Below are 8,693 nucleotides of genomic sequence, written 5' to 3'. Positions count from 1 at the left end.
TTTCTCGCTATTCCAGGTGAGATGCCATTATAGTCTGATTGTGAAGATCTGACAGCTGGGACCTCAGCCCATCATCCTAACAGAACAATGCAGCACATTAATGAAGACTTGCTGCATCTCCTAGCTTGGTAGGTACTGAAAGGTGCAGATATGGGTTATTCACCCCTTACACAATAATAAAAAGTAGCAGACAGTACAGTATCTTCTGTAGAGTGGCAATACGCGTGCATCTCCTTACCTTTCACCTGCCGTACAGAACTAAGGTTCTTTTCAAAAGTGTCATCGAATTTTGGGTTTGTGATTGGCTCAAAGTCATTGGTGTAGACCCTGCCCGTAGAGGTGGAGAAACAGCATTTGCACATGCAGGTGTGATATCGCAGACGCCCTTCATCCAGGTAGGGGTGCGCCAATGCATCTTTCGCAGATATCCGTTTGGACTGCAGCAGAATGAAATTAAGGTGTGAGATATCAGATGTTAATAAACCAAAAACAACCGGACTTCCTGGAGCAGCCACATTTTTTATTGGGGTTTCCGCTTCTAGCAAACAATTCAGCTAAATAGTTGTATTACAATAAAAACTTAAATTTGCCAGAATAGGAGCCGCTCTTCTACTACAGCTCCACGTTCTGGCTCAGAGCCAGGTCCCAAGTGGGGGTCCAGATGCTCTATCTATAGGGTATATTGACAGGGGTTGCATTCATGAGACTACAATTTTGTATCACACTTCATCATACTGGTGTAGTTTACCCAAATCTCTGCATTGTAGATTGGCACAATGCTTAGATGAGCTCTGGATGATGCATCCATATAGGTGGAGGCTAAACATGGACTTACTAAATACCATTGTGGCAGGGGAGGCTGTAAGTAACAGGGATAAGTGGCCAATCACACGATCAACTGCACAGAAAAACAATCCAGCTATAGAAGACCATTTCTTGATTTGGAAATTAATTGGAATAAAACTTCATTTTGTCAAAAATTTGGAAACAAATCAGAGAAGAAAAAAAAAAGAAGACGACACCATGCAGATAAAAAGAACAGACGCATTTCGGCCATGTCTTATTTATAGCATAGCTGAAACGCGTCTGTGGTTTCTTTTTTCATGGGGTCATCTTTTTTTCGCTCTCTGATTGCTTATAATTTTTTATTGACAAAATAAATGAAGTTTTATTCCAATTCATTTCCAAATTGTGAGAGTCTATAGCTGGATTATTTTCTTTTTTTTGCTCTGCAACTGTTTACACCCTGCAGACGAAGACATACTAGGTGGATATGGTGAGCTGATTTATACCATGTTCTTTTCAATCATACGATCAATGCCATGTTTAGTCCTATTCAGATCAGTCCATGGATTCAACATCCAGGATGTAAGCAACGTATTTTATACTAATGTATATCAGAAAATTACATATTTCTTTATAATATGTGGAACTAAGTAGCTCCTCAATAACTTGTAATTCCTCCTAAGATAGTGGACTGTTCCCTCCAGGGACGCTCATGCAGCCGCTCAGCAATCTATTCATTATAGGGTGTCACAGATAGAAGCGTCTCACATATCACGAGGACAAGACCAGGAGACTGATGGATCCAGCATGACAATTTTACATGACAACTATATCAATAAGACTAAACTTATTGTCGGTAGCAGGAAAACTCTGCACATGAATTTGTGACGTATTTCAGGTTCAAAGCTCAGATAAGTGACTGTACGAGGATTCAGGAGCTCTGGGAACTGTTCACTTTAGGTGTGATTTTACAGATATCCTAGGAGTAGAGAAATGAAAGTGAAATGTCCCTAATGACAGATGCATATGAATAAAGCCCATTCTCTATAATTAATGGATGATTAACAGGTGACATGTTCACTACTGAAGAGCTTACATTAACAGCACAAGCCACAAGGGGGCGCTCAATCCATACAAAACCAGCATTAAATAAGAAGAGAAAGCCTGTGATGGTGTGGCCCAGTTTAATAGCACATATAAGTGTGCCCCTGGGAGGAGGACCCTGTCCACAGGCTGTTCTGTAGGGCACAATTCCTAGCTGGTGTTTATTAGATGCTCCTATCCAGGCTAGTGTTAGGTTACCTATGTACACTGCAATGTATGGAGGCTAATGCAAATGACCCTTGTACACCGGGCTAAGTGTTACTATACATAGCACAGGGACGTCACCGGTGTCCTAGTAATACTGTGACCGGCTGTACACACAATATTCATTAACAACTGAACAAAAATATAAATGCAACACTTATTTTTGCTTCAATTTTTCACAAGCTAAAACTCAAAGATCTAAGACTTTTTCTATGTACACAAAAGGCCGTTTTCTCTCAAATATTGTTCACAATTTTGTATAAATCTGTTAGTGATCACTTCTCCCTTGCTGAGATAATCCGTCCATCTCACAGGTGTGAGATATCAAGATGCTGATTAGACAGCGTGATTATTGCACAGGTGTGCCTTAGGTTGGCCACAAGAAAGGGCCACTCTAAAATGTTGCAAGTTTACATTACTGGGGGGAATCTGGGCGGTTGAGGGAGGGGGGAGGGTGTCAGAAAACTAGTCAGTATCTGGTGTGACCACCATTTGCATCAGGCAGTGCAGCACATCTCCTTCCCATATACAGTCAGGGCCAGAAATATTTGGACAGTGACACAAGTTTTGTTATTTTAGCTGTTTACAAAAACATGTTCAGAAATACAGTTATATATATAATATGGGCTGAAAGTGCACACTCCCAGCTGCGATATGAGAGTTTTCACATCCAAATCGGAGAAAGGGTTTAGGAATCATAGCTCTGTAATGCATAGCCTCCTCTTTTTCAAGGGACCAAAAGTAATTGGACAAGGGACTCTAAGGGCTGCAATTATCTCTGAAGGCGTCTCCCTCGTTAACCTGTAATCAATTAAGTAGTTAAAAGGTCTGGGGTTGATTACAGGTGTGTGGTTTTGCATTTGGAAGCTGTTGCTGTGACCAGACAACATGCGGTCTAAGGAACTCTCAATTGAGGTGAAGCAGAACATCCTGAGGCTGAAAAAAAAGAAAAAATCCATCAGAGAGATAGACATGCTTGGAGTAGCAAAATCAACAGTCGGGTACATTCTGAGAAAAAAGGAATTGACTGGTGAGCTTGGGAACTCAAAAAGGCCTGGGCGTCCATGGATGACAACAGTGGTGGATGATCGCCGCATACTTTCTTTGGTGAAGAAGAACCCGTTCACAACATCAACTGAAGTCCAGAACACTCTCAGTGAAGTAGGTGTATCTGTCTCTAAGTCAACAGTAAAGAGAAGACTCCATGAAAGTAAATACAAAGGGTTCACATCTAGATGCAAACCATTCATCAATTCCAAAAATAAACAGGCCAGAGTTAAATTTGCTGAAAAACACCTCATAAAGCCAGCTCAGTTCTGGAAAAGTATTCTATGGACAGATGAGACAAAGATCAACCTGTACCAGAATGATGGGAAGAAAAAAGTTTGGAGAAGAAAGGGAACGGCACATGATCCAAGGCACACCACATCCTCTGTAAAACATGGTGGAGGCAACGTGATGGCATGGGCATGCATGGCTTTCAATGGCACTGGGTCACTTGTCTTTATTGATGACATAACAGCAGACAAGAGTAGCCGGATGAATTCTGAAGTGTACCGGGATATACTTTCAGCCCAGATTCAGCCAAATGCCGCAAAGTTGATCGGACGGCGCTTCATAGTACAGATGGACAATGACCCCAAGCATACAGCCAAAGCTACCCAGGAGTTCATGAGTGCAAAAAAGTGGAACATTCTGCAATGGCCAAGTCAATCACCAGATCTTAACCCAATTGAGCATGCATTTCACTTGCTCAAATCCAGACTTAAGACGGAAAGACCCACAAACAAGCAAGACCTGAAGGCTGCGGCTGTAAAGGCCTGGCAAAGCATTAAGAAGGAGGAAACCCAGCGTTTGGTGATGTCCATGGGTTCCAGACTTAAGGCAGTGATTGCCTCCAAAGGATTCGCAACAAAATATTGAAAATAAAAATATTTTGTTTGGGTTTGGTTTATTTGTCCAATTACTTTTGACCTCCTAAAATGTGGAGTGTTTGTAAAGAAATGTGTACAATCCTACAATTTCTATCAGATATTTTTGTTCAAACCTTCAAATTAAACGTTACAATCTGCACTTGAATTCTGTTGTAGAGGTTTCATTTCAAATCCAATGTGGTGGCATGCAGAGCCCAACTCGCGAAAATTGTGTCACTGTCCAAATATTTCTGGACCTAACTGTATGTATATATATATATATATATATATATATGTGTATATATATCTACATATATATGTGTATATATATCTAATATATATATATATACACACACTCACATGCACACATATATATATATATATATGTATATATATATATATATATATATATATATATATATATATATATATATATATATATATATATATATATATATATATATATATATATGTATGTGTGTGTGTGTGTGTGTGTGTGTGTGTGTGTGTGTGTGTGTGTGTGTGTGTGTGTGTGTGTGTGTGTGTGTGTGTGTGTGTGTGTGTGTGTGTGTGTGTGTGTGTGTGTGTATATACATACACACATATACATACACACACATACATATATACACACACACACATACATACATATACATATATATATACATACATACATACATACATACATATATATACACACACACACAAACAACTGTCCACTTTTGAGCCAAGGACGGTTCTCTTTTTTTATGTCTATCTGAGATGATGGAGATTTTCAGTGGTTCTCCAATTTTTATAAAAGTTAATTTTGTGACAAAATCAGAATCTTATCTTGCTAGCAACTTTTTGTAAAATGTTTTTCTCATCAGAAATAAATATCTACATGACATGTGGGAATGATGCGATAGAACCATGCAATGTACTTTCCCTATTTAGAACTTCTGCCCGTGTGAATCGTGTTGCCAGGACCCCTCCTGTCTTGAGACATGGTCTGTTCCACAATGATGCAGTCAGTTATAAAGATAGGAGAGGTGTGTTTGGAGCAAACCACTGCACAATAATAAGGGAGGTGTTCAGAGTACACAAACATTTAGTGAAACCAAAGAGAACGTTCTTATTTCAGTGATGATCGTGCAGAACAACAAAACCTTTATGTGCAGCACAGTACAAATTACCTAATCTGTAAAAAGACGATTCTGCATTCAATAGGGAACAAGTCGCCAAATATGCCATCTGTTTGTAATGGTCAAAAGAAACCTGTTAAATATAGTGGTCCTAAACTGCCATAACAGTAATGGTTTTCTTAAGACGTCCCACTGGGAAATAGGTCTTAGAGACTATAGGGACAATATAGCGCTAGAAGTATAATTCCAACGATATGGAGCTGCTCAGTTATAGCCTCGTTCTGGCGGGAGGTGACTTCCTTACTCTCGTCAATATCAGTGCCTGTGCTGGATGACCCTCTGAAGTGCCTATTTGGGATAATAGATGAGGAGTCATAGGACCAGTATATGAAAATATTCCTCAGAGAAACACTAATTCTGGCCAGGAAATCGATAGCCCTAAGATGGATGTGTGAAAGTAGCCTTAGATGGATGTGTGGTTTGGACCCAACTGTGCGATTCTGGATAAAACTAGTCAATTCAATCATACCTTATGAAAAAGTGGTGTACTACAACAGAGGGCGCCCAGAGAAATTTAGTGAAATCTGGGGTCTATGGAGCTCCTCTCCCAGCACACCCACAGACACTTGAGAGAGAGGTTACTGTAGCTAATGATTCTTCTTGCAGTTTGAAGATGTGACATCCTCCAGCAGAAAATAGTGATAGTATGGTTATACTTTATGTTTGTCTGTTGTGTTATTTCTATGTTTTTTAATTATGGTCATTTCAGACTAATTCTGAATAAGTTACCTGCATGTCTATCACAGAGATACAAGGCACTCCCAAGATGATTTGAAGAAATATTTATTGATGTGCGTGACAAAAACGTTTTCGTTCCTATGTGGACCTTCCTCAGTAGCACATATGTGAGGGAAAACGCTGTGTGGGCTGTCAGACGCGGAATCCACCGGCAGGCCCCATACAGCGGTGGATTCCACGTCTGACAGCCCACACAGCGTTTTCCCTCACATATGTGCTACTGAGGAAGGTCCACATAGGACCGAAAACGTTTTTGTCACGCACATCAATAAATATTTCTTCAAATCATCTTGGGAGTGCCTTGTATACTTCTCAATGTTTGGCTTTGGAACCTGAAGTGCACCCCAATATCTCCTAGACGCATATATAGGAAGTGCCATTCTCTTCTTGCCATCACAGAGATACATTGATTGTTCCAATGATACAGTGGACAGACGATAACTTTGAATCAGATATGATTGAGACTAGCTTTTATGCTCGATTGGTACTTTATAATTTGTTTATTGTTATGTATAATCCGTGATGTACCATGTCTGACTTGACTATTTTGCTAATAAAACGAAGTAAAAAAGAAAAAAAAAAGAAAAAAGAAGTAGAATGCCAGCTGAAAGTCCATGAGGCGGTGCCAGCCTCATATTGACTAAGGCTACTTTCACACATCAGTGTTTTTGGCATCAGACAAAATCCGGCGTGTGCCTGATGTAACGGATCCAGCGCAGAAAATGCAAGAAACGGATGCGCTGGATCATTTTTTTTTTTTTTTTTTGACGGATCCGGTATACCTGATCCTTCAAAAAAAAAAACTGATTCGGTGCATCTGTTTTTGCATTCATTTCGTCCGTTTTTTTTTTGCTGGATCTGTTTTTTTTTTTTTTTTCAATGAATTGGAGCATGCTCAGTTTACAAAAACGGATCCGGCAGCCGCATCCGTTTTTTTTCCGCATTACGCCGGATCTGGTGTCTATAGGCTTCTATTGTAAATCACGCCGTATCGCGCCGGATCCGGCGCAATGAGTTTTTTGTCAAAGACAAAAAACGTTACAAGAGACGTTCCATCTGGCCGCCACATTAGCCAATTACGACGGATCCGGCAAAACCCGGATGCAACGCAAGGCCATCAGGCATAATGCGGCGCGAATACAAATCAATGGGGATAAAACGGATCCGGCGCCGAATCTGTTTTATCAATTTTTTTTCAGGATTATGCCCGATGGAAATAAACTGATGTGTGAAAGTAGCCTAAGGCAGCCCCCGCGGTACCCGACATGCACAGTGATGGGCCGCAGCTTCTCCTGTGTACTCCGCAGATGGCGGACACCACCGGAGCTGCCTTGTAAGATCAGCAATGCATGACTTAATGAGAGACCGTCACCTTGATCCTTTACAGGTAGTGCTCGCTTATGTTATAAAAGAGGTCTCCAGTTTTGGAGGGGAACACGCTTAGAAAGCTTTCCCCATTACACAACATGCTATAGCTGTGTTTCAGGATTGTATATTGGTTGACAGGTTCCCTTTAAATATTACTGAAATAATACTAAAAACAATTAGGACCTTGCATCATTCCAAAAAGTGAATAATGCGATCAAACAGTGCTAAGTAATAAAAGTTTTTTATTTTTTTTATATATGAATTTTTTAAGTATTTTGTAGTAAGATAATACAAATTATCCATTATTATTATTATCCAGAATTGTATTATCATACTACATGTTCCACTGGTACAAAATACTTAAAAAATTCATATATAAAAAATTAAAAAAAACTTATTACTTAGGACTGTTTGATAGCATTATTCCCTTCTTTGTTTCTAACTATGGGCGATTGTCTCTTATATGTCCAGTAATTCATGCATATCAATGTAATATTATGTATTTACACTAATTATGCATTTTTCACTATATTTACATTTTTTTTTTATCATTCCAAAAAGTGCATAAAGCGACCACTACAAGGGGATTAATGATCTATAATGCGGTGTAAAAATACTTACTGGATCAAAGACCAACATCCTGCAAAGCAGATGAACGGCTTCATGAGTGGCCTGGCTGGACAGTGTATACAAGACCGGAAGAGATGGCTGCAAAACACAAGAGATATAACATGTCTGACTAGTGCAGGAAAAGTGCTGAGTTGCTCCTGAGCCCTCCAGTTATGCAAGCAGACTGAAATTACCAATTTGGGTGATAGATGCCGGGAGTCCGCCAGCGCTGCAGTTCTGTCTGCTCAGTTTAATGTCAGCCCGCACAGTCTCACACTGAGGATCTTACCACTTGGAAAGAAATCTGCCCTTGAAAAGAACTACTTTCACTTTAGGTAATATTCACACTGCGGTGACTACTCTGCTCCAACATTGGGTAATGACTGGCACTGATTTTTCTGGACAGGGTGGGCTGTCAGCACTTTGTGCCTCTGGTGACACATGGCCGGTACATATAGCTGACAAGCTGCCCGCGGACTTGCTAAACCCACTTAATCACAGTTTGACAAGTCACAGTACACAGACCGCTGAATAAAGAACACTCCTTAAAGAACTTGGTCAGTAATTGCAAAACAAAAACAAAAAAAAAAAAACCATGTCTGCGTCCGTCAAAAATAGCACACCTGCCCACAGGTTATGCCTGGTAATGCAGCTTAGGTCAAGGGGGATGTGATGAAGCTGAAAAACCACACAACCTGTGAATGAAGGAGTCTGTCACTAGGTTTCTGCTACCTCATCATAATGTAGAGACAGAGACCCTGATTCCAGTGATGTGTCACTTACTGAG

The 8,693-nt window shown here is 40.1% G+C and overlaps 1 long non-coding RNA gene across 1 annotated transcript; it reads right to left on the bottom strand.

The window, feature by feature from the left end:
• Positions 1 to 238: 238 nt before the first annotated feature.
• On the bottom strand, positions 239 to 8,009 carry LOC142282656 (uncharacterized). The gene is made up of 2 exons (XR_012744518.1): positions 7,919 to 8,009; positions 239 to 437 (listed from the first exon to the last, which is right to left on the bottom strand). It is a non-coding gene; the product is annotated as an uncharacterized LOC142282656 (long non-coding RNA).
• Positions 8,010 to 8,693: the final 684 nt, after the last annotated feature.

Source organism: Anomaloglossus baeobatrachus, unplaced genomic scaffold (assembly GCF_048569485.1).
Source record: "Anomaloglossus baeobatrachus isolate aAnoBae1 unplaced genomic scaffold, aAnoBae1.hap1 Scaffold_5172, whole genome shotgun sequence".
NCBI classification, from domain to species: Eukaryota; Metazoa; Chordata; class Amphibia; order Anura; family Aromobatidae; genus Anomaloglossus; species Anomaloglossus baeobatrachus.
This window is presented reverse-complemented; position numbering and strand designations above follow the sequence as displayed.